The 27232-nt window shown below is 44.5% G+C and overlaps 1 long non-coding RNA gene across 1 annotated transcript; it reads left to right on the top strand.

The window, feature by feature from the left end:
* The first annotated feature begins 184 nt into the window (after positions 1 to 184).
* LOC128143405 (uncharacterized) lies at positions 185 to 27232 on the top strand. The gene is made up of 7 exons (XR_008235744.1): positions 185 to 2073; positions 4483 to 4638; positions 5966 to 6065; positions 7161 to 7292; positions 24332 to 24537; positions 24687 to 24968; positions 25027 to 27232. It is a non-coding gene; the product is annotated as an uncharacterized LOC128143405 (long non-coding RNA).

The following is a 27232-nucleotide window of genomic DNA, read 5'->3' as shown; positions in this document are numbered from 1 at the left end:
GGGTCCCCTCCCCAGAATAGCCTGTGACCTCCTCTGCATTTGTATGCCTCAGGTAAGGCAGTGCTTTCCTTTCAGGTCTGGAACCTGGAAACATGAAGGCTGCTGACAAAGGTAAGACTGGTTTTAACCTTCCATAAAGCTGGTGAGAGGGAAGGAGTAAAAAGCCTATTAAAAAAAAAAAAAAAGGTGCCCCCACCTCTTTTTATGCACGTTCTGTATTTGTGCCTTGGGAGTTAGCCTCTGTCATGGGTAAGTGTGAGCATTTGGGTATGAGACTGTCACCAGCAACATTATCCATGTCAGTACTAAATGTACTTTCTGCATTCAGCACATTCCTATTTTGCTGTATTTGCTTTCAGTTCCTGCTGCCAGAGCTGCTATGTATGCTTGGAGAAATGCATGGCTACTTGAAGGAAAAAAACCACACAAAACTAACCAAAACAAAATCCCACCAAAACCCCCCAAACCTTAGCTAATTCCAACAATCTCAAATGCGTTGGATCCAAGATCCTTGAACCTGTCTCCGCACTTCGTGTGAGGCCTTGATCTTTAGCCAGGTTGACCAGCCTGCCTGAAGCATATTCCCAGCTGTTCAGCCAGAGGGACCCTCAAGGTGGAAGTTAAAAGCCTCATCAAGCTTCTACACCTTTCATGTTTCCAGCAGGCTCAGTCTCCTCTCTCTCATCACCCCAGGAAGTATGCTGTCAGCCCTACTCTCCTTTCACCCCAGTAAACTGGGGTGTGATGGTAGACTGTTTTATTTATGGAACCCCTGAAAACAATGTAGACTATTCCACAGAAACATGTAATAAAATGCTAACATGCCTACAACGTGGCATTCTGCATTTTGATCGGCTTTGTGGCAATTATAAATGCAAGGTGAAAGAAACATCTATGTAAGCACTTTAGGAGTGGCTAATGAATTTTTAAGTTTGAGTTTGGCCTATTAGGAAGGGTTATTCCAAGTGATCCTGTATGTAAGGTCTCTGTGCCTGGCCTCTAGATCACTCTAGATCACAAGTAGTTTCCCAAGTCTATAGCCTTTTTCCTGGTTGAACAGCTCTCTATGTAAATGGCATGTAGAACTTGTGCTTTGAAGCCATGCAAATTTTCACTTTAACCAGCAGAACTTAAAATCCAATATTAAGATCTCTGCTTTCTCCAATATTAACAGGCCTGCTCAAGGAAATTAATGCAGAAACAGGGTTTTTTTGGTGATATGATTGTTTTACCTTTTTCTTTTAAGAGTGCCCAGCCTTTGATCTAATTCTAGTTGGAGTCACTGAAGTAACATCTCCCAATTACCCTGGCATTTACCCTGACATGCTGAACTGCACTTGGACAACTTATTCTACTTCAGGAAACAAGCTGAAGGCTGTGCTTAAAGATTTTGTAACTGAGGATGCAAGGGATTGCATCTGGGATCATTTGAGTATTTATGATGGACCACATAGCTCTTCAAGGCTTCTGGGTACATGTTCATTTACTATCTAGCTGCAAGTACCAAAGCTGCCTTGTGCCATACAGACATCGGGATCTTTGGGTACAGAAATGTTCACTGGAATGGCTTCATGCCTTCCTGGTTCTCTTCCCCCCATGTATGTAGACATGAAAACTGGTTATTGAAATAATTTCACTAAAGTATGACAGGCACTCGTCTAGAGCATGAGAACAATTTGGCCATTGCACTAGGCTTCACTTCTTCAGCCTGGGTAGGGAGTGATATTGCATAGGCCACTAGAGAGTTACCTCTTGAAAGACCTCAGAGAAGTCTTGGCATCCACTAATATCTTTGAGTATCAAATGGCTTGGATTAAAACATCTGTCCCTGGTAATAAGTATAGAGGCTGTGTCTCAAACTACTTGGCAATGACTACAACTGCAGTATTTTTTTTCTTCCCCCTACCAGCAAACTTATTTGGCCAGAAAAATCTTTTAGCATGTTCTCCAACAGCAGCTTCCTGACCCTGCATTTCAAAGCTGATGAATCTGTGGGATACAGAGGCTTCAAAATCCTTCTTGAAGAGTTGATTCAGCAGCCAACACAAAGTGAGCTGGAAGGCAGCAGCCAATGTAAGTAAGGCTCTGGGTCTTTCCCTGCCTATGCCACAAAGCAATTCTTTTGTTAAAATAGTATTGAAGGTTACAGGCAGGGACATTCGTAATGTTTATTTGCTGAATGTGCTTCCCCTAAAGCTATTATCTGAGATCACTTCAAGATACTCTTCTGTGTTCTGATGTATCCAAAACTGCAGCAAGTTAATTCAGTGCTCACCCCAGGCACTTCACGCTAGGTGGTAGTCCTCATATCTCTGCAGTTCGTACTGTCACCGAGCCAAATACAGAAACATCCCTGAGGAATGACTGTTTATTTAAGCTAGTTTTTGGGTTGGCTTGCTTTTGTTTAGAACAGATGCTTATTGGGCGGAATGATTGGTCTCAGCATGTAACTGACCTCTGATTAATTAATAACCACTGTCTGGAACCTGACACTATAAACAGGAAGCAGAAAGCCAAACAGTTTGATCTATTTGTGCTAACTTCTGCTTGAGAGCTTGGCTGCTTTTACAAGAGGTTTGTGCCTTTTCCCGGGGCACACAGAAGGGGTAGAGGGACCCTATTATAAAACGGTTAGTTCCCATGATGTGATCCAGAGTGCCACTGAAAGAGGGCAAATAGGGGATGTGTTGTACCTCAGCCCTTAAAATTCTCAGTAGGTTTCTCCGAACGAGCTCTACCAATGACAAGCTTTTAATGGACTTATTTTCTGTTAAACCTTTTTTCCCCCTAGACTCATCCTCTGTATTACCAGTTTCTGAGGAAAGTAAAAACTGTTCACTTCTAGTTTTGTTTCTTTCCTTTCTCATGCTAACATCTCTTGTGATCAGTGAAGGCTGCTGGTGGTGGGATGTAGGTTATTTATGCACTGCTTAATTTGCTGTTACTGGAGACGGTTGGGAACACTTTAGTGAACTAATTTTGGAAAATGAAGACTTACTGTAATGGAAACACTTGTTAAATATCATTTTGACTGAAAAAAAGGGTCAGGAAATACTTCTTACCTGCAGAATGTGACTTCCTGAAAAATCTGTGGCGAGGTGCTTACCCAGGACATGTTGCCAGCCTGTACATATCTGGGACATCAAGATTCAAGTCCTTCCTCAACTGGTATTAGTTGAGGTCTTTATTTTTTGGTATAGCATGTATGGATAACTTCTGTTCTTTTGAAGGGAAAATTAGAGCAAAGCTTTCCCAACTCTCTCAAATATAGACACTTCAATCCCATCAGCGGGCTGTTGTGGAACCTTTCGTGGACACGACTGTCCAGAGCAAGTCTGGTGCTTGTTGGAGCTGTCTGCTTTCATGTTGGAGCATATCAGTTTGTCCAGCTGTGACCAATTTTCTTTAACAACAACCAAAAAAAACCCCACCACACCCCAAAAAATACTCACTAACAATGAGGAAATAATTCCAGAGAAATGTGGATTTCTAGTAGCGGATCCATTCCCTGGGATGGGGCCTGCAACAAGTACAGAATCACTGGCGGACCCATGTAGGAAGCCCAGGATGGGTGAAAGTGGCTGGTCATCCCTGGTGTCCTGGCCGTGGCATAAAGCCTGCAGTATGAGGATCAACACTTCTGTGGAGGCTTTCTAATTGATGAAAAATGGGTCCTGACAGCTGCACACTGCAACTTCAGATGGGCAATGTCCTTTCACCCCAGAGCATTGAGGGCTTGCTAGCCTCCAGACAGGACAATGTCTAAGCCATCTTGTCAGTCCTGGCAAATACAGATAGGCTTACTGTTTCCCACATGTCTACATATATCCAGAGCTGCCCTCCACCAGCTTAAACCTTCCTGTGTAGCATCCTGTGCTGCTAGCAATGGTGGCAGTAGAGATGGAGTATGGGCTTTAATGTGTACTTGGTAATTAATGTATGCATGCAGTCCTGCGACAGCTTGTCCCCTGCCACCCCCAAAACCTGCTGATGCCTGTATTCTGTCTCTGGCCCCCCATTATGTACTTACTTGCCTCAATTAGGCTGAGGTACCGCATGCTTCTGTTGAACATTCATCTCTGTTGTGTGTAGACACCCATCATAATGGCACAGGTCTCGAAAGTTTTATCAAACTAGTTATACAGCCCAGATCTGTAGCTCTGATGTAAGCTCCATTTACGTTGGGGTCTGGTTCCTGAGAAGGTGAACGACTGACTGGCCTCTGGACATTCTGTGTTAATTGTAACAGCAGCAAACCTTTGGAGGTACAAGTTGAAGTTCTCTGTCAGCACAGCACAAAAAGCACTGATACCTCAACTGGGATTCCCCAAAGTGTCCCTGTGATGTCAGGTTATAAGTCTTGAAGCATGAGCGTTGCTTGGCAGCAAATGTTACAAGTAAACTTTGGACTCTTCCTGTTGTCTGAACTATGGGGTTTTTTTAGACTGAAAAATGTATTTGTTTTCCTTCTTCCTTGCCCAGTGCTCAGAACAGTTCTGGGGAAAAAATACTTGTTGCCAAATGTGAAGGATGACAACCCCATGCTTGTGAAAGCCATGCACATGCACTATGGCTTTGATGGGTTTCCTTTCAGAAGTGGCCTGGCACTCCTGGAGCTGCAGAAACCCACTGAGCCAGGTACTGTTTGGAACCCCATTGTATTCAGCTGTGCTGGGGTTAATGATTATAGTAAGACACTGACATGGGGCACAGTGTTTAGTATGTGTGCGGGGAGGGGGTGGGAGGGCATTTCTGCGTCTTACATGGTAAGGGATGCTAACAGTGAAATGAACAGTGAGCCTTTGGGGAGGCTTGCTTCCTATTTTCTGGTTAAAATACAGCATGAGGGTTAGGAATGCTTCTGCTGTTGTCAACAGGCTTTGAATCAGGCCTCTGCAAGCAGACCTGTCTGTGACTTTAAGATATAAGTGTAGGCTAGACATGATCTAGAGAATAGCGAAGATCACCTTTTCTACCTGTCTTCCCAAACTGTCTTCCCAACCTGTCACAGCTGTACTATGACCATTAAAGTTAATGAGCCAAAAATGAGCATGCATGGCCCAAGGGAGCCGTTCTTACTTTTTTTCATCCATAAAGATTGGTATGCACAGCACTAATATGATACGCACCTCTGTGCTGGTAGCAAAGTAATGTCTGAGATAGCAGTGGCTGAAATTTAAAGAAAAAGCTTTTAAGTTGCCTGAACCCCCTATCTAAACCACAGAACATTCTTGTTAGAGGAATATTTTGCTGCAGTATGTAATTTAGATTTTATACAATAAAGTGCAAAGCTTGGATAGAGCTGAGAGAGGTTACTCCTTCCAGTTTGTTATGTGCAACTTGGGGCAGGACTTGGGGGAAGGGAAGTGGAAGAACTGAAGACAAATGTTAAGCAGTGGGGAAATGTGATCTAAATAAAGCCGGTGCACAAGAACAGAGCATGTGAATAAGGAGGCTATATAAGCATATGGGTCTCACCATGTCCTGTTAATAGTAGCCACAAAGAAAATGCCACAGTCTTTCCAAGAACTGCCTAACTACAGGCACTAGTGATGGGAGGCTTCCCCACTCAAGGAGTGACGTCCTGGGACAAACTGGCCTGAGGAAAGTGTCTTCCCTCACCCCCCTGGATCCGTGCCTCTTTGGAGGGTCTCCTCTCTCATCTTCTTAAAAACAGCCTTCAAAAGATGTTCAGTTTGACTGTGCTGTGGCCTCAGACAGTGGTATTAGGAAAAAGCCAGATTTGACTCATTAAAACAGCGCTGTCAGGCATCCAGGGAGTACAGCAAGGGAACATATACATTATTAAAGCTCTGTCTCATCTGTTTTGCAGTCTTGTTATGAGATATTTAGGAGGAGGGGGAAATGAAGCAGTGAGTTAAGAGACAAGAAGAGCAGGGGGCTGACAGAAGTAAGAGCAGGGAAGCTGTACCTGGTGTCAATGGGAATTTGCTTTTCAACACAGGCAGTCCTGTGGCAACAACTTGCTTACCAGGCAGTGGGGAGGAAGCAAGCACTGCTGCAAGATGCTTAACAGCGGGGATGGGGAGAGACAGGAGCTGGCAGTAAGTACAGGTTACTCTGACATGAAAGAGCCCCTATGGCCTATCAAGGGCAGTGACAGCAGAGACTCCCCCGATCCTTAAATGTTGCCTGCAACATGTGAAACATTTTCCAGATAGGAGCCATGCGGCCTTTTCTGTCAGAAAGGTGCCACTTTAGGAAAGGCAAGGCCAAGGTGGAGGCTAAGCAAAGGGGAATGAACTGGAGGGAGATGAGATCACTCTCACGGTGTCTCAATGTCTGGGGCCTCTGGCCCGTGTCACCCTTGCTGCTCGGCAGCATGGTCAGATACCTCCTGGTGACAGTGTCTCCTTGGGACAGCTTGGTGGCTGGGGAGGAGAAACTGCTCCCCCCCAACTTCAATTTGAAGAAAGCTGTACCACCCCCTCCTTGAAAACAGCCACTGACCCCCTGGTCGGAGACGTGGGGTACGTGTGCCTGACTGCAGCTGGCGCAGAGCTTCTTCCCTGCGTCCCGTCTGACCGACCCTCAGCCAAAGTCTGGCACAGATAGCGGCAAGGAAGCATCCTACTAGCTGGCTGGAGGTTAATCCAGGAAAGCTGGTGGGGTGATCATGGACCCGGGGATGCTGCCAGGAGGTTTGTGAGTGCTCATCTGTGCCCTGTAAGAAGCTGTTGTCCCTGGTGGTGTGCTGCCCTCCCTTAGGGACTTGCCCCAACCCTTCTGGTCTTGGTGACCCCTGCAAGAGATAAGGGAGAGGTATGGGGACTATAGGGCTTAATATGTCATGCAGACTTTCCACTGGTGACTGCCACCCTGTTACTGCTCCTGGCTGATGGCCTTGGTTTGCCCTGCCAGCTGCAGACCCCCCAGCTTCAGAGGGTCCTGCTCTGAGCTGCACTGACCGCAAAAGCCAAGGTGGCTCCACACAACTGGCTGGAGAGAGACTCCTTCTCCTGAAGCATAGGAAATACTGTTTTGTGTAATATATATGTAATATGTGGATAACAGATGTGCAAAGGGAAGTAATCCCCAGGCTGGGGTCTGCCCCCAAAAGTACGCTGAATGGCTACCAGGAGCAGTTACAGGGCTGTGACTCCTGCCTCTGCAGCCTCTGACTCTTGCATTTCCCACAGGAAGAACTGGCTGCCAGGCTCCAACAAGCAGAGATCTTTTTCCTCTCCCACAACGCCTGTGCGAACTACTGAGGACAAAATATTGAAGAGACCAATGTCTGCGGAAGCGCTGTAGAGGCAGCTTTTTGCACGGTATGTAACCGAAGGGGTGGGAATGCTGCACCGCACACAACCAGCGCCCAAAGCCATGCTTTCCTCTAGCTTCCTCGATTTGGATGTTTTTGACACTGCTGACAGGTGATAAGTCCTTGCTTTCTCCTTCTCTCCCCTTCTTCTTTTCCTTCTTTCAGGGAGACTCTGGGTGGCCGCTGATCTGTGTGATTGATGGGCATTACACACTGTTAGGTATTGCAAACTGGGACTGTGACAAGTACCATCCAGAGTCACCAACAGTCTGCACCAGGGTTTCTGCTTACAGACAGTGGATTTCATCAGTCACAAATGAAAATGTTTGATTAACTTGAACAGGAGCTTTTCAGTCTTTTGTGTATTTTTCCTTAATAAAAAGGTGGTGGTGTATACTGGGTAAATGTTTGTGATTCAGGTTGCCTTCTGGCAGACCCTTCCTCTTTGGAAGCTCAAATTTGAGCACTCAGTTTCAGAAACCCTCTTTTTACTGCAGCAAAGCTTGTGGTGCTGTAACGCTGATATAAATTCAATTCCTGAAAGGTGCCTGGGAAATACTGTATCCTTCAGTGTTTGGGTGCATGTTTAGTGTGAAGTCCTTTACACAGCCAGTACTCATCCGTCAAAATAGAATTGGTACCCCCTGTTCATCTCAGATAACCTGATTTACCAAGGGAAGCAGCTGCTGCAGCAGCAGGGATAGCTAAGATGGACTGCTTCAGCAGCAGTGTTACTTTGCTGAAAAGGAGGTGATCTGGTGTGATGGCTCATCCATTGTAAATATACCTTCAGGTTTCAGAGAGATTTATCTATGCCAAGCTCTTATCCTTGCATCTCATATCAGAAAGGCCATACTGACATGATTCCATTTGCCAGAAGTTTGCTTTATTGTTTGAAAGGGAAGGGTTTAAATATACTTTCGTGGGGGAGGGAAAGGTGGCGTCTGACTTATCTAAAGCTTCCTATGAGCTGGTAGCTAAAAACTAGACTTGGAAGCGAAGTGTATTTGTGAAGAAGGGTTTTAATGCTCAGCCCTATCAGCATGTGTCAGTGAATTATAAGCCAGGAAACCCCTTCCTCCATCCACCTCCTCTGATTTCAGCATTATTGTGCACTACATATGCATCTGTCCTTTAAACAGACAATAGCAGGCTTTTTTCCATCTCTGTGCTGTATATAGCAGTCCACTTAAATATGGAAATACAAACACAGGAGTGTTTGTGATGACAGAACTTCATGGCTGTTGTCTAGCCAAGTGAACTTGGCAACCAGAATGGCTGAAGAACTACAGCCTGCCCTTACACCAGGTCATTCAGGTACAATAGTTTAATAAATCAAAAGTTTACACACATGATCTTTTGACTTACCAAATACTAGTCTCTCTGTTGCTTAAAAGAAACCCTTCTCTCTCTTATGCCCATCCCATGCTGCTTTTGGAAAGAAAACTTCATATTCTAGCACAATTCAGAAAACATCAGACAATCTTTACAAAAATAATAGTTCCCCTGAACTAGCAGAGCTGTAAATTGCAGTATTTTGTCAGGCTGCTGTTACTGATGACTGACTTGTCATGTTATTACTAACTTTAAAAAACTGCTCTGCCATCATGACAGCAAATATGTTGTGGGTTTTGGCTCAAAGATGTGATTTCCCCAGTGTGTCTTCAGCTGTGCAAATAGAGCAGCTTAGGGTTTGTAATTTAGCGCTGTATCACAGGCCAGGGAGGCTTCCTATTGTGAAAATGTGTGAGGCGTTAGGTGAATAACATACTCGCTGAAACCTTCAAAGATGTCGGGGTATGATGGGTCACCATGCCTGCTCTTGGTGGCACGGAGCTAGAGAGAAGGAAACCTGTTCCCAAGACTCCTGACCTGCCAGTAACCACTTCTTGCATCCAAAAGGAGGACATGCTGTCCAGTGAAGTGACAGCCTCATCCTAGGCATGGTCCTGCCCATGCCTTGGCAGACTGGCAGAGCTGCAGGGCGAAACCAGGCTCTGGGGCACGTTTGTGGTGGCACCAGAAACCCCTGGCCTGCCATGTGGGATTTTATACCTTAAATTTCACAGGGAGAAGAGTGTTAGGAAAGCTTTTGGTAAAGCTGAAGAGAAGAAATTAATATTAATCTGATCATTTTTTCTTTACTGACCTAGAAATGGGCAGCCAGGTACTAAGAGGGGTAACTACTGACTGCGTAAGGAAAGTGTCACCATATAAAATAACTTGGACTTCCATTGCAGAGCTAGAATTGAAATGAACATGTAGAGGGTATCTGCTGTTTACGTTGTCCCTCAAGATCTGCTGCATGTTCCCCTTTTGGACAATCTGATGCAGAGACATTTGGTAAGAGAAGAGAGCCCTTGTCCAGTGTGAGGTGCAGCACTTTGTACAGAGGAGTATTCCCCTCTCCACCTTTTTACAAGCAAGTCTGGCTCTTATAATATAAAGTATACCCCCTGGGAGAAAGGGAACAGCAGAACCAAGAATTATTTGCACCTTTTGAAGGCAGAGGCGCTGAAATACTGAAGAAGGAGGCATAGATGGTGGGAAAAAGTAGAGTTGCATAATTAAAGTGTGACAAGTAATTCCCAAAAGCGTGGACCATAATGAGTTCTCTTCTCTACTTCTAGACTTGTTTGAAGCAAAAGCAGATCATAAATTAATCTACACAGCATTGCTTTTTGGAGGAATAGCTCTGCTCTCCTGCTTTACTACACTGCAAATGTTATTCCTGATTCATCCCTTCAGAAATACCTCGTGCACAAATTCCACAGCACTGATGTTTTTTCTGCTTAAAGAGGGTACAATAAGTGTACGCTGCACCAGTTGTAACTCTTCTGTGCCCTTTGACCACATTGCCAATGCCGGCATTCAAAATCAGGAGGAAGTTCTCCTGACCACAAACTCCTTCATCAGCCCAAGCTGCAGTTCAAGCTAACTTGGCTTTCTCGTTCCGTGGGCTCTGGGGTTTGTGTACTAAGTAAGGTCTGGAGGGAAGGGGAGGGCTCCTGCCTGGCACTGGCTGGGTGTGCTTGAATGCTCTGTGTGAGCTTTTTATGGCACAAGAAATGGGACTATGAAATCCCAAATAGGCTTCTCATTAAAATTTCCCAAGTAGCTGGGAACACAGCACGTCTTGATGCTTCTAGAAATGTCCTTCCATTAGCAGTTACTGCACGAAGCTGATTGTCCTATCAAAGAGGCATGTTCTGCTTAATTGCAATGGAGATGTTATCCTGGTTCAGTGTTCTCACTTTGTGGATTTTTTTTCTCTTTGCTTAAAAGTAGTTTAGCAAGAAACCATGGGCTGCTGATTGTACAAGCAATTCTTTTTTTTTTTTTTTTTTTTAATTTTAGCAAGTGCTGGTTTAAGATGAGTGGCGAGATGTTTTGTTTGTTTTTTTAAGAAAAAAACCACACAGACACAAAATTTTGATTACTCTTTTCCCAGAATAACTCATGCTCAATGTTGGGGCTCATATTTGTATATGGGCTGAAAGGCCTCCAAGAAGAGTCTGTAACATTTGACACAACTAAAACTTATGAACTAGAAATTAGATCAATATATCCTTGAAGCAAAATAGCCTGAACTGGCTGGAAGCTGCATTTTAGCATCTACGTTTCCTTGCAAGAGCCAGTTCTTTGTATGTTTTCTTTGGAAACAGAATGAATGCACCCACACACAAATAAGGATCAGTTGCTATTTTTCGTCTCAAGATGCATACAGGATTTGATCTATGCCTGCTGTACTCTCTGCTCTCCCTTCATTTAGTGGCACCTTTTATATAATTGCTGCTTTTCTGATTAAAGTGCATGAGTACAAGCTGAAAGTTTGACACAAGACAGCCAACGCTTTTTAATTGCCTTTAGCTCAACTCTAGCTGTGGCACATCTCTTTGAATGCAGCTGACTTGCAAGAAAGTCTGGGAGAGAAACGATGCACTTTTTATTTATGCTTTTTCTCTGGCAAAATTGCTTTGTGAATTTTTATCACCTAATGGTTTCTCTGACACCTTTTAAAACTGTTTAGCTCTTCACCAAGAGACTATTTTATATGAGACTTGGGCCAGTAAACCATTTCTGTGATCTGAGAAGTGCTATCCTTCCTTTGCAGAGCAATTCATTTTGAAATTAGCTGGGCCTGCCTGCTCAAGAAGAACTCACAGTTGCTTGGCTGCTAGTCCTGAATAGACCTATTAAATGTCGTATTTCTGTTAAAAAAGCAGCAAAAATCTATTGCTGACTAGCAGGTCCTGAAATTCATGCGTATCAAGGGTAGCATAAATAGTTTCCGTGTGTGATTTTTTGAGAGAATAGTGGTCTCTGGCTTACTAAATGCTAACTTCATCCAGTCTTGAAAAAGGTGGTTATATAAGGTGGAAATCAGCTGGGGCTTCAGCAGAGCTGGGAGGAACTGGCTTCTCTTCTGTTCAAAATGCCTTTTAAAATTGACAGCACTTAGTGATAGGGTTGTTAATTGACTTGTCCCATACTAAGCTATGTCCAGCCTTGTTGTCCTTCTCCCATGTGGTTCCAAAGCATGGTCTGAAGCTCCAGGTCCTTTCTCTCCCTTGTCTAAGGCATCTCATAGAAATGCTACCACCCTATATCACCTCCATTGATGTACAAGGGAGGTCCTGTCTATGGCAGTTTAGATAGGACTTTGCTGCTGCCTCTGAGCAGCAAGGTGGAGTTGTGCTAGATTTAAGCACTTTGAATTTCCTCTGGAAATCAGCGTATTATAGGTAGGTCTCTGCTCACTATGGCAAATTGTAATGGCAGGCTCCTGGCAAGTCATGTGCTGCTTTCCACTGTTTTCAGATAGATGTTTCCAGCATGAACCCTAAACTATATTTAACTTGCATTTTTATATGAGATTTAGTACTTACAGGGGAACAGGAGATCTGGGACACCACAAGGTACAGTGAATAATCCCAAAGAAGAGGCACAAGGAGTGTGTGCCATGGGCAGAGAATGGGGACTCACATGTGTAGGCATGACAACAGAAGCACACCATGCTCTAAAATCACGACAGTCTACATGTTTAGACTTGCAAGCAAGAGAGCAGGTTCCAGAAAGGGAGGGCACAGCAGTTTTATTTGGGAGTGAGAGCTCTTTAGCCCTAGGAGTAGGTTGCAGAGTAGAAATAGGTCCTCAAGATTTGCAGTTGGTCATCAGTGAAGACAGTCAATGATTGGTGTCCCAGGGTCCCTATTTCCTCCCTTTCTTGCCCTGACCAAGGAGAAGAATCCTAGTTGATGGCAACTGCAGATTGTGCTCAAACTGGGTTTTGAATCTTTGTGATACAGAGCTACCCTAAACACTTGGCCCCAATCCTTATGTCAGAGCTCGGCCCCAGTCCTTACGGACAGCTACATTTCTGCTGTCCTGTGTCCCAGGGAAACATTCCCCATCATACATGAAGGTACCACTAACAGACACAGCTTCCCGAGGAACTGGAAGCACTCAGGAAACTGATTCCAGGGCCTTTCGTTTGTTGTTGGTCTACTGTTGGCATTGCGTGGGTCGGAAAAGGAGCTTACGCTGCCATGAGTGCAGCACTGCTTAGGATATGTGCAATGAAACCAGTTGGGAGGGAGCTATTCTCACTTTCTGATCAGGAAATGAAAACACTTAAATGGCGGCAATTTGAATTTAATTCCTTAGTAACTGTCCCTCTCCTCCCCCAGCAGTTTCTCAGGAAATACAGTTCCTGTGAAAAGCCAGAGAAGCACCTTACTCTACCACTCCCTTCTCTAGCTCAGCTGGAATTCAGTATGTTTTTTCCACTAAAGTAAAAGCACTAAATTTAGCAAAGGTATGTGCTTTTGCATGAGCCTACTCCTCCCTTCTAGCTCCCTGGGAGATCTGCTCAGAGGTGACCTGGCTGGAAGTACCAGCATGGTCCAGTACCAGTTAGGAGTCTGGGGACTGCTGGGTGCCTTGTTCAGCTATTGGAGCCTTTCAGAGTGGTGGGGCAGAAGAAAGGATGCACCCACCTGGCTTGCAAGAGGCAAAGCAGAGCTAACTTTTGAAAAGATGTAACAGACTCAATTATACCAAGTATTTCTCAGAGTAGAAAACCATAACTTAGTTGCTAGAGGGTTTTTCTTGTCTGCCTCTGTTTTTATTAAGATCATTCTTCTTTATTCCTGACCTGTGACAGCTGAAACAGTCTTTCTGAGAGAGAAGATGATGAGTGTGTGCATGCACATAGCAAGGAGCAGGGGAATAGCTGTCTGGCCAGCTTGTTGTGTGAAGGATGCTGTACAGTTTGGGTTCAACATGGACCACCCTTGTCCTGTGTATCCCACATGAGGCTGAGAGTCTGAGCAGGTCCCCACCCTTTTTTTTTTTTTTTTCCTTCTCCTCAGCTCTTCCATCCTGCTTGACCAAAGGCAAGTGAGCTGCAGGTTTCCTTAAAGCTGAGGTTTTTATTTCCCAGACTTACAAGCAATAGTGAGAGACTCCTTAGAGGTGGATGCCACATTGCTAATGTACATGGCAGGCTGCACACTGCAATGTGCCTGTACCTCCGGGGTACAGAGGGAAACCCTGCCAGTTCTTGCTGCCCTCTACCTGCTCTTGCTGCTCTGTTTCCAGCTGATGAAATCCGCTCTTCACTTCTAGGTGCTGCTGGGTGTTGTGAGAATCTGTGAGGCACAGGAAGGAAAAGGTGTCATTATGGTTGGTGGCATGGTGTGCTGTAAGCTTAGACACCTGCTTTCCCTCTTTAGAGCAGCTTCACTCCCAAACAGTGCCAGGCGACAATATGTTTGGCATCGCGATGGTGTGTAGACTTTGGTCTTCCGGCTGGATTTGGGTAGTCACCGATGCTCGGCGCATTGGGTCACAGCCCTGATTTTGAAGATACGTGCACTTCAGTGTACATTTAGCTAAGAAATGCTCCAGCTCAGGTCACTAATGTTTAACTTCGGGCTTCCTGTAGGTATTTCCTCACTTTCCTCCTCTGCTGCCACCATGTGGACATGTCTCTGTGTTCATTTACGGTTTGTATTAATCTTTGAGTAGAACATGCTCCATCCTTGAGTGCATTGCAGTTTTTAACTGTACACAACGTGATTCTTCATTTGCCATCAAATTCAGCTGGGAGGAATTTGACACATTAAAATAACAAAACAAGGAGAGAGAATCTCCATCATGGTTTTCTTTCCCATTTTTCTGTTGAAAGACTTCTAAAGGGTGTGCATTTTTCACACTCTAGAAAAGGTTATGTAGAGTAACTGAGTGTGCATAGCAAGTTACAAATCTCAGACAGAAGTTTCACAGACATCTCAATCAAAATCCAGGCTTGAGCCTCAGCAAAATTTTTCCAAAGAGCTGTTTATGAGGCAATTATATACAGAAGAATCTGTGTCACCGAGGGTTGATTGACTGGCTTTTACATGCCATACATTCAGCTCTGAAAATTGCACTTGGGACTCGACACCATTTATGCACTCCTGGAAATACTGTTTTGAGAGCAGAACTCCATTAAAACTGCCAACATGGAGTTCTGGAGAAGAAGAGGGACTAATGAAGATGTCTGGTGCAGCTCATACAGTTTAATGACAGAACAGCATTGGTGCAGCCGTGCAACCTGGATCCTGTTCACCTTGGGGCTTACTCAGGCCAGAGCCAAGTGAATAATCGTATTTGAAATTGGACACAGACAAGGATGATCTAATTTTAGATCAAACTATAACTTATTTTCCTCTATTTCTCCATCAATAACCTTCAGCATTAAATTTATCATTTATAATCTGCTGCTATATAAAAAAGCAGCATATAAATGCAACTCTGTTAGAAGTCATGGCATTATGCTGGGGCAGGTCCCGCAACCTTAGCTTTTGTGAGGTTGACTTGTTTCAGTATTACATGAGCAAAACACTCAGCAAGTCCTTACTTTGCCTAGTGATAGGGTATCAGAAGGGAAAAGAACCGTACTCTTTCCCTCAGCAATGAAATGTTGGAAGCAAGAGGTAGGCTGGGGTGTGGGGCTGATCTCCCCTGTCCTCTTTTGGTCCAGGATGCAGTTCAGGGGTACCTGCTGGAAGTAAACACTAGAGAGTGCTTTCTCCTCACTTTGTATGAGAGAACATCCTTGTGAATGGCTGGAGCGGTCTCATTTGATCACTTTACAGTCTTGCTGGGGGAAAAAAGTTTAAATGAGACGGAGTTTAATGCATCAAATGCAGTTCTAGGTGTATGGAAAGTTGTGCTGAGTCCAGTTGTCCACAGTGATATGTCAGCTGTCAGGACAGATCACAGCTGGATTCAGTCCTTGATATTACCCATGTAGCAGGATGTTCAGTGTGGTTACAGTATCTAAAAGAATAACTAAATCTCGTGCGGTTTTATCCATTACAATAGCTCTGACAGAGCAAGTTTGGCCCCGGGGCTGTGAAGTCCTGGTGCCAGTATGAAAGAGAATTGCTATTCAGCCTCGGAGAATCAAGAATGACTCTTTCCATTTTCTCTCTCTTTCCTCCCTCTACTGGCCGACAGAATAAAACCATAAAGTATTCAGAATTTTCTTTTGGTCTTCAGAGACATCCTGATCTAGAATTCAGCAAAACTTCCAGCTCTGACTCATCTTGAAGGTAGAATTAAGATGAAAAAAATAGGTGCGTCAAAGACCTACCTGAGGTTTCCTTGCTGTTCTGGGGCTAACCTTGGTTTCAGCCCTGGGCTAGCATCTGTCACAGGAATGCTCTGAAGAGGCCGCTGTCCATGAGTGCCTTAGACAGAAAAATGCCCTCAGAGTGAGCCTGCTGCATCTGGCTGCCTGGGGCCAGGCTGACCACTGACCATTATCAGCCCAGACCTGCAGGATCGCTCAGGTGTGAAGGCACCTCTGGAGGTCTCCAGTCCAACCCCTGCTCAGAGCAGGGTCACCTGGAGCAGGTTGCCAAGGGCTGTGTCTAGTCAGGTTTTGAATATGTCCAAGGATGGAGACTCCACAACTCATCTGGGCAGCCTGTTCCAGTGTCTGATCACTCTCATGGTAAAAAAGCTTTTTATGATGTTTAATTGGAATTTCCTGTATTTCAGTTTGTGCCCATTGCTTTTCGTGCTTCCAGTGGGCACCACTGAGAGGCGCCTGGCTCTGTCTTCTTTACTCCCTCCTATCAGGTATTTATACATATGGATAAGATCCTACCCAGTCTTCTCCAGGTGGTACTGGTGCATGGGGTGGTTCCTCCTCAGGTGCAGGACTTTGAACTTCCCTTTTTCGAACTTCACGAGGTTCCTGTCAGCCCATTTCTCCAGCCTGTTGAGGTCCCTCTGGATGGCAGCACGGCCTTCTGGCATGTCAACCACTCCTCTCAATTTTGGATCCTCTGAGGGTGCATTCTGCCTCCTCTTCCAGGTCATTAATGAAGATGTTAAAAAGTATTGGTCCCACTATCAACCCCTGGGGTCTGCTGCTAGGGACTGGCCTCCAGCTGAAGGGGAAAAAGGAAAAACCCATGTCTTTTAGAAGCTGTGTGCTGTCCCATGTAGTGCACAGATCAAGGACAAGAAAATGAGTTTGCTGTTAGTTTCCATATGTGTGATGAGGTGCATTTATGGACCTGCGCAACAGGGATGCAGCCTGCTGAGTGACAAGCAGCCCCATTGCTTCCCATCTGAAAGGAAAATTTGGCCAAAGGATAAAGCTTCTAACCCAGCTGGCGTGGGAGATCCTGATGAACTCTTTCACTAGCTGTTTTCCTCAGATCTTGAGATCTCTCTATGCAACGCATTGATAACATTGCTTGGAAACACACCACAGCCTTTACTAGATATGTCCATCTCTGCAATCTGTATCATACCTGGTCCCTTGATAAAACATTTTTTGGACTGGAAGAGTCACTGTTCATGGGAATACAACCTGCACCATTCTGTTCCTTCTAGAAGCTTTTGAGGATGCTAACAGGAAACCTTGCAAATATCCAGTATTGGTGTTAAATGCTTTTACACCCCAGAGTTTTAGACTTTTCCTTCTATATTGCCTACTGGTTTATATTTTCTGAAAAGCAATCTCTGAGCATAAAATGAGATGATATAGCAACAAACACTTTTTAAAGTCTGCTCCTGCTGAAAGAAAGCCTGTCCAGCTGCATTAAGAGAAATATAACCCTCTTAAAGCTGCTCACCCCCCCGACAGAAGAAAGCTATATTCTGTTCTGCCTTAGACAATTTAGTAGCAGCCATTTCAAAAGCAGCCTTCAGCATCTTAAAGGAAAACATGCTTTTGACAAGGCTGCTAAAAAAAAAGACCCTCATAAAAAAGCATGAGTAATAAAAGGTATTCTCTTAAAACAGCTGGTGAAATAACGGGAGGTATACTGGACTAAAGTTAAATTTTGCTATCTTTTTGATTACTGGCACCTCAATGCGTAGATTTTTCTCTCTCTCCTGGTCTGTATGGGAGTTATTTGGAACAGATCTGCTTTAGATTTAGTACACTCTTTAGACCGACAGTGAGAAAAGCCCTCTTTAACCATCTCTTTCACCCTCAGGAGAGCTCTTTGTCTTTCTTCCCAGCTTCTTCTAAGTTTTTCATCTATGGCAGACTAGATGTTTCACAGCTTTTCTTCTGAGAGACTTAGAAGTATCCTGTGTATTGAGGTAAGATGCATTTCTTGTAAGAGTTCTTGAAATCCTCCATATAGCAGGTTCACCCCACTACTGAAAACAGTTTTGAAGATGTAACCTACAATACCTTTGTCAATGTTTTATATGGCTGTTTTAATACAGCACTTAGTAGTCTCGACCTCTCCTTCTCCCCAAACCGCAATTTTTCAAAGCACAACAGCCCTGCCTCCACAGATCACAGAGAATCCCATATACTAAGGAGGAATATCACATCCAGGCTACACAGTTATTTAGGACTGCCATAATTTTCACTAGCACAATACTTGTTGGTCTGAGTTTTTTTTTAATTTCTGCAGAGGTTTGTGGGGACACACTTCAATTATCACCTTGCCAAAATAAAAATTAAATAACTTGGTTCTGATCTGAAATTATTGCAGTGAAGTGGTGCCAGTAGGATATTTACTCACAAGAATATAATGTGGATAGTCATAAGCAGTGGTAACAAATTTGTTGGCTTTTTTGTCCTGGATAAGTATGCAATGCAACAGCAATACAGACAGCCCGTCAAACACTGGTATTCTGCAGTGCCTGTTTATGGCTTTAAAAAGTTGAATCATTTGGAAACATCTGCAGAAAAAGGAATATAAAGGATTTTGCGATGCAGTGGTATCCATTGGATGACATGTGATGAAAAATGCCCAAGTGCTATCCAAAGCTTTCAGGTTAGTTTCTCTCCAAGCACATCATCCATCAGAAGATGAGCTCAGAAATTATGGACTGCCATGTTAAATGTTGGATAAGTAATCCTTGGAGGACTAAACAAAAGCCATGACTATTTCTTACCTGTATAAGAGATTTTGACAAACTGTGTTTTCCAGTCATAGGGCTGGTGTGTTTCTGTTTCCATTATGCTTGCTTCCCAAGAGATCCAAGGATGTAACTAACTGTACTGGAAAAGCAGATTTGGCGTTTTGTTAGAATACCCAGGTGCTGACTTTGCTGGGAAGAGTGATGGAAACCTGCCTGTTACATGTTCATTCTGGAAAGCATCACATTTGAGTGTTGCAGACATGGGAAATACCCTCCCACATATGGGATTTAGGAAACCATTCCAATCAACTCAGCAATAACCACTGCCTTCCCCCCTTTCTGTTTCTAGAAGTACAACTCTTTCAGTCCAGCAAACATGCTGTTTGGCATGAGCGCTTTGTACTTCTTCAGGGTAAAAATAACCACGAATCACCCCACCTTTGTAGTCTTTTTTTTGATAAGTGATTCTCTGTGACAGGTTCATGCTTTCAGTCACTGTGAAAATGTCATCAGTGAACAACCGTCCATAAACTTACTCAATGTTTCCTTTGGATTTAGATGCTTTCAGATGGTCCCTTTTCTTAAAAAGATGGAGCACCTCTTTAAAAAAAAAAAAAAAATACAAACAACTTTGCATAAATATTTTCCCAAGCCTTCCAGGAGTACAAGGTAGTCACACCCTCAAGGCTGCTGTATACACTTCTGTGAGAGCTGCAGTTAGCTCTGGTACGTAAACACTGCTAACACATCTATGTAGCAAGAAGTATCGTGGGTTGTAAAATACCTCTGCATCCTAGATTTTAAAGTGCTGTTAAATTGCTTTACAGCATCAGCTTTGGCTTCATTGTTGGTAGCAAAGTACTGAATGAGGTGTTTGAGCATTTTGTTTGAAGACTTGTTTACAATTTTTTTTGGTCCTAATGGCACCGTAATTCTGAGACATGCAAAAAAGGGGCCTGCCTAAGTAGTGGCAACTCAGTCTTACATCCTGGCATTTAGCTTAAGAGCTCAGCTTAGGCATATTTAGGCAGAGCTGCTACTGCTGCTGTGATGGTCTGAGAACTGGCCAACCCAGCCTGCCGTTCTGCATCTGTATCTGAAACAGTAGTTCTGTTTCTCTTCAAATTTATTTGTGCCATCCAGGGACAAAGCTGTGAGAGCCCTGCTCCTGCCTGTCATTTTTCAACACCTTAGTTTGGTTTTGGTTTCTTGGAAAAGAGCACTTGCCCTTCCAGCAATATCAGGTTTGTAATACATTTTCTTTAGCAGTGACACGTTTAACCTTTCTCAGAACCATTGCTATTATAAATATGTGGTGCCTTTCAAATATACAGTAAAAATCACCCTATAAAACATGATTTATTAACCATGTGTGGAGGCCCAATATTTTACAATAGTATTTTACTCTCTAGTTATCCAGACCTCTTCTCATCTGGGCAAGTACTGCACTTGGCTGCATACAACACACTTGGGGCATAAGGGTCAACACTTGGCTCTCAGCAACCCAGAGGCCAAAAATCTGCCAGGCACAGGAACAGAAACTTAGGTCCTCCTAAGAAAGCAAGGGCCGAGACCTTCTGAAGATTGTTACCTTTCAGGTACAAAAGAAGAGTGCCAGCTTCTGGGTGGCATCTGTATAACCTGACTCTGTTAGGGGGGCTGTTAATGGGGACAGGTGTGACCTGCAAACGGGACGGGGTGGCTTGGTTGTGCACCAGATGCTGTGCACATACCTGGAAGGCTGTGTGGCTTTGCTGGGAAACAGTGTGATGTCCTGAGTAAAACACAGAGCTGGGCACTGGGAATCCTGCATGGTCCACCAGACCTTGCCTAAATGAGAATTTCTCAAGAGAGAAGGAAGCACATTCAATGCAGAGTGGGTTTAAGTCTGGTTGCCAAAGGAAACAAAGCTTGTCCAAGCACAGCATTTTTATCTGTCCATGTTTTCTGTCACTTTACCAGCTATTCCCTCATCATTTGTCAACTCATTTACCAATTTAACCAGATTTGACTGGGGGAGGGTGGTGCAGAGGATATGAAGTCACTGCAGTTTTTGGTGGATGGGTCACTGGGTGACATAATGATAGTACTTCTGATAGATCTAAATGAGTGCCACCACCGAGGGAAAGGCTTACATTTTGCTACTAGTCATTAGCCACTGATACATTAGCTGTACAGCCCAGCTCAAACTACCCCCAGCAGATGTGGTTTCTAGCCCAGCAAGGACGGAAGGAAAGGCTAGAAGAACAGCACAAAAGAGGAGGGAGCAAAGGGTGCTGTAAGGGACGTCAGGAGGTATGAAGGAGTTAGAAGGAGCATATGGGAAGAGAAAGGAATGGGAATTATGTGACTGAATGGGAAACCCAGCTTCATTAGTTGTGCTCTCACAGAGGTGCTTGCTGTTTTTGTCAGTGGCCTTTGGGGTGCCATTTCAGCTGACAGAAATTGCTATGTTTGCAGAAGAAAGGAAGAGGATCAAATAACTTAGATTTATTTTCTATTTGTCCTGATCCACATTCTGGCATCTGCAAATCTAGGTTTTGCTTTAGGCTGTTTTTCCTGGCCTCATTCTCCTTTTATGAAGGTCTGCAGAGTAACAGAGACACTTCACTTGCTGTCAGTCTTTTCCAGGGAACTTTCCTTCTGCTTCCTTGCTCTGAAATGTCACTATGTCCATTTTTTGGTATCTGTGCTACCTCCTGTCATTTCCCACCAGGTGTTTTTTGTGTGTTTGTTTCTTTTTTCTGTCTCTCTTCTCCTTTTCTATATTCTGTTGTTCCTTCATTTCACTCTTGCCTTTTTTCTGCCTCTTGTCTTCCTGCCAGTTCCATTTTGAAATGCCTCTCTTCTCCTACCAACTAGAAGGGCAGGTCCAAATAGATCAGGCTGCCAAACTGGCTTTTGAATTTCTCTAAGGATGGAGAGTCTCCAACATCTCTGGGCAATCTGCTCCAGTATCTGAACTCCCTCATGGTGGTATTTTTCTTCCTTAAATCTAAGCAGAACTTCCTACGTCACAACTTTGTCCATTGCCTCTCATCCTGTCACTGTGCACCTCCAAGAAGAGTTTGGCTCTGGCTTCTCTATATCCTCCAACCAGATAGTTGCAGCCAGCACTGAAGTCACCCCTGAGCCTTCTTTTCTCCAGGCTGCACAGACATGGCTCGCTCAGCCTCTCTTTGTGGCACCTCTCAAGGGTGCTCAGGGTGGCTCCTGACCATCTTGGTAGTCCTGCATTGGACTTGCTAGGTATGGCTATGTTTTTCTTGCAATGGGGAGATCAAAACTGGACACAGTACCCAGATGTGGCCTTACAGGTATTGTATAGAGGGGAAGGATCACACCCGCTGGCAAGGCTCTTCCTAATTCAGCCCAGGAGTCTGTTGGCTGCCTTTGCTGCAAGGACACACTGCTGGCTCACGGTCCGTTTGTCCACCAGGACCCCCAGGGCCTTTTCTGCAGAGCTGCTTCCCAGCCGGTCGGCCCCGGGCTCTGCTGGTGCATGGGGTTACCTGCATTTGCTTTTGTTGAGCTTCCTGTGGTTCCTGATGGCTCACTGCTCCAGCCTGCGCAGGTCCCTCTGAATGGCAGCCCTGTCCTCCTGCAGGGACTGTGCTACTACGAGTAACTGATCAGCAGCTTGATTTTGGACCAGGTATCTTACTCCTTTCAGCATAGTGACCCAGACGATTTTCCATTCAACTTACGGTCTGCTTATCGAGGCCATATCTCATCAGTTTTGCTGTAAGGCTGCTCCAGAGGACCATGTTGAAAGCTTTACTACAGTCAAGGAAACAGCATCAACCACACTCTACTTCCACAGAAGCTAGTCACTGCGTCATAGGCAGCAATCATAGATGTGGTCAGGCTTTGGCAAGTCCATGCTGGCTGTTTCTAATCACCTTTTTGTTTGAGTGCTGGGATTTGCTTCGCAGCCTTCCCAGGGATGGAGGTTGGCTGACTGAGCTGTCTGTCGCCGGATCATCCTTCCTGCCCTTCTTGAAGATGAGTGTGACACTTGTCTTTTTCCAGTCACCAGGAACCTCCCCGATCTCCAAGACATTTGAAGGTGATGGAGTAGCCTCATAAAGATATTGGCCACCTCCCTCCTCATCCTGGGAAGCTGATCTTCCTTTTCTCCTCTTTTACCCATTTTCTGCCTCCATTTTTTGTTGTTTTCTTATTTAAAATACTTTTCTGTTTTTTCTCCTGTTTTTTTCCTCCTGCATCTACACAATTTCCCTCTCTAATTTCTCATTTTTCTCCCTCTCCCCCCCTTTTTTTTGGTTCTTTTCTATTTTCTTTGTCCTTTCCTCAGGTGTAAGATGACATCCAGCCGTTCAAAAAAGAACTCCTACAGAGAAGTCAGATTTAAAGTTTTCGTACAGGATTTTTTCTCATATTGGGCACTACACTCAAATAGTTGTTCTTATTCTTAAGTATGACCCCTCTTCCTCTCCAAGGAGCCGTAACATGAAAAGATGCTTAAACAAACAGGCACCCACCTGAGCACCACTAACCTGGGCTTATCTCTTCACATCATACTTCTTTTTTAATGAAAACCTGCTGGCTGCCTCAAAAGATATTGTCTAAACAAGCACAGAACAGCCCCTTAAAGAGATGATCTCTCCAGTTTTACACACACAAATTTATTACTGCATCATACTTCTAAGCAAAGAGTTTTTCCTTATGCTTTTCTCTTCTGCAAAGCACTCTTCCCACAGATTATTTTTAAACTTTCATTACAAAAATAAAAAAAAATCTATAAAACTTAAGTAATAAAATGAAATTATCCTGATTTAGTCATGTTAAGGGGCATAGTCAAACTATATGGAATCTGATCTTGAAAGTCTAGCCATGGTGTGAATGCTTAAGGAGATGACATGAAGACAGATGAAGCAAAAAAAGGTGAGTGGGGAGGTGCATTTAAAAGGTTTGGCAAAACACCATCCCAGGGAGGCATCGGCTCAGCTAGCTGAGGACTCTCACATTGCCCCTGGTTTGAATGGATGACAGGGATTTGCCTTAAGACCAGCTGCTCTCAGGGTAAGATTCGGGGATCCACATGCACCCACAGTATTCTTGTAGCATCATTCCCCATCCATACTAATGCACTGCAACCTCTAAGGACACTTTTGAGCTGCTTCTGCTCCCTGACCCAAATGGGAGAAATGAGAGTCCCAAAAGGAGCTCACAGGTTTTACGGGCTGTCAGGCTGGCCTGGTGGTGGGTAAGGTGCTTAGGTGGAAAATCAGCATTAAATTTTTTCTCACCTTTAAACCAGTTCATCTCTTCATTGTCTCAAGATGCAGACAGCTTTATGCTAGCCAGGAAAAAGAACTGGCGATATCAAGTATCTGCACTTTTAAATGTTATCAGCCATTTCCCCTAATTTATTACATTAAATTGCTGATGGAGAAAAAACCAGGATTTACCTGCATACACGTAAAGAATATTTCTGCTACTAACTTCTTCAGACCTCTGAAGATTTGGCTTTCTTCCCTCTCTCTCTCTTTTGCTATCCTTTATCTGAAATCTGCCTTATTTCTCTCCGCATTGGCTTTGGTGTCTAGACTCTCTCTTTCATCTTTCATTACAACAGTGTTGCTTTCCCTCACCTGCTGGTTATTTCTTTTAACTTCCCTACTGCAGAGAAGAAAGTGGCTTTCATTTGGAAGGAACTCCAGTGCTGAGACATCCAGGAGCTCCTAATCATTAGGACCTACAACCAAGGTTTTTAGGTTTTTCTCCAGCTTCATCTAAAAACTTGTACCCTCCAAAAAAGCACTGCTCTTATATGGGAATGCAACTCACACAAATGTCATACATCACCATGCACCACCACTGAGAGTCCGTAGGTAAGTTAGAGACTGCATTAGTGCATATCTACTGCCTTGTACTGAGAGCGCCATAAATGCAAAAGGTAAGAGTTGTGACAGATTATGTTTGGGAAGTGCTGCCTTGGGTGTGAATTAGTCTTTAATAATGTTTCTATTGGTTTTTTTAGGGATAAATTTGACTTTTCTTGTTGACACAAAAATCTGCCCACTTTGTGGGAGCATGAGGCACCCACAACCCCTCCTCTCATGGTGCCTCCAGGAGGAGCAACAAGCCCTGGCAGTGAATAACAGAGGAGCCTCTCTGCAACACAGCGCTGGTCGCACATGCAGGAGGTGCTGCTGCAGATGGGTGTGTTATGGTCCCTTCTCCTCCTCACGGACTCGGGAGAGAAGAAAGGATAACAATGAACTGCAGAGTTCCTATGAAGATACCACATATCTTCTGCCAGGTGTATTTCCTTACTACTGTCTCTTGGCCTGCTTTCCCCCACCATTATGGTCTGTGAGCTGTCATGGTAGCCTTTGCTCAAAAGAAGACCTCGCTTCCAGTTCCTCAGACTCCCTCACTTCTGCAGGTGTTTCCAAACCATCTATATACTCTCCCCATTTGGTTTCTGTCAGCAGTGATTCCCTGAGGGCTCCCAAGGTCCACATGCACTCTGCACTGCTTTAATGTACTCCAGCATCTCCCCAGCTGTCACTGGCTGCTGCAAAACAGCTCCTCCTCGCACAGCTTTCCACCTGGCCTGAGTGTCCTCATACTGCGAAGCATCACAGCTGGATGGATACAGGCACTGCGGAGAGAGGCGAGGGAGCACGAGGGCGGTTGATGCCCTAACACAGGTAGGAATCGCTCTACAACAGCCCACCCTTCCCTGGGCTTCAGCAGTAGACACAGACCACATGCATGCACCTCCTCCAGAAGGCATGTGGAGCACTGTGGGCATGCACACGCCTCCGTGCTGACTCCTTCCCCCGGCCTGTGTTTTGTTTTGCTCGTCTCTTGTGTGGCTTGTCTTCATGTCGGGTGTTGTGGCGAGAGATGTTGGACCTTTTGTAGAAGACATCTCCTGGGAAAGCACGTGGCTCTGTGGTGTCACCATAGGGCATCAGGCAACACAGTATGGCAGGCTCAGGATTGCTCTTGCTTTTCACTGTAAGTTCCTCTTCTGTCCAGCAGTATATGTGTGCATTCACCCCTCCTCCTCTCGCTCTGTTCCCCCATAGGCCAGATGTCCTCTCCTCCCTTCTGAGACCCACTCCTTTTTGCTGTGCTCCAGGTGAACCGTATCACTTTGGGGATGAAGGGGCCACAGGGTGGGTCCTGCCACCCGCAGTCACAGGGCAAAGTCGCCTGTGTACCCGGAGAGACCCAGTCTGCCACGCTGCTGTAGCAGAGCACAGAGGATAGTCAGCAAGCTCAGGGGAGATGACTGCAAATCAGGAGCTTAATCAAGGATGCGCAGCACTGAAGGGCATTGTTCTTTCACTGCTTACTTTCTGTGGAGTAAGTGCCAGCCACCAGAAAGCTGTATGTAGCTCTTGTCCAGTGCGATGCAAAGGCAGGGTAGGTATAAATGTGTTCTGAGCGTTGTAAGATACTGCTGTACAGCAGTGCTTTGCATGGCACTGCAAATGTTAACTGGGTACAGAGCTGCTGTTAGCGCTGGCAGAGCACCTGCGGATGGGCTTATCACGTTGGGTGTGAATGCAGACTTAGAATGTTTGAAACATAAAGCTGAGCTCCAGAGTTGTTTGGGATCCCTGCGCAGACATAGCAGTCGTGAACTAAATTGGGGATGGTTACAATGTGCCTTGGCCGGGATCTCAGAAGAGCTGAATGTGCATGTGCTTCTCTGTTTAAGACCAGGATTAACACAGTGCGGACTCTAATTTGGATTCCAGGAACGAAGTTCAAGAATCTATCCTTGCACAGCCAGGAGGGCTATCTGAGGCAAAAGTGAAATTGATTTTGGTTTAAAAGGGCTGTAAAGAAAGATAGGAGTAAATATGGAGAAAAATAATCTAAAATTGATTAGAAAGGAGCCATTACCCAGCAGGCAGTAAAACACTGAAGATAGGCCATTGAATAACCATGAAAAGAAAATGAGAATGCTCTGGCGTATACAAATAAGAATCAGAACATTGCACTCCTGCAGTGGTATTTTTTGCTTCGGTCCATGTGTCACTCTTTTGTGGTTTAAGGTTAGAAACTGCTGTGAAAGACTAAAGACGTGCCCCATAACTTGGAAGAAACTCTGGATCAGGATCGGTAACTATCAGAGGGATTTATAGCAAAGTTCAGCCTAGAAATGCAGCAGTGGGGACATATTCTGGGAGCAAAGTGCAAGCAGGACTTGTGTGTCAAATTACATCACAGATACCAAACTGAAGGAAAAAAGGGGGATTTCATTCTTGATGCTGGCGTGGAAAAGGAAAATCTGGCTGTATACTTGCAATATCTGGAACATGAAACAGTGGCAGTGGTTTTAATTACATAGATGGGACTTACTGAATATATCCATTTGGAGACTGAGATTCCCAAAGTATGGCTGTATGAGAGACATCAAGTTACCATACAAATTTCAACTACATTTTTACAACCTTACAGTGGACTTTGCACATTTAGTGATGTGGTCGGGGCATTTCTGCTTCTAGTTCTCTGTTCAGCCCAGATTTGATGCTGTATATAAGGCATATCTAACATGTTAAT

Source organism: Harpia harpyja, chromosome 6, assembly GCF_026419915.1.
Source record: "Harpia harpyja isolate bHarHar1 chromosome 6, bHarHar1 primary haplotype, whole genome shotgun sequence".
Taxonomy (NCBI): domain Eukaryota; kingdom Metazoa; phylum Chordata; class Aves; order Accipitriformes; family Accipitridae; genus Harpia; species Harpia harpyja.
This window is presented reverse-complemented; position numbering and strand designations above follow the sequence as displayed.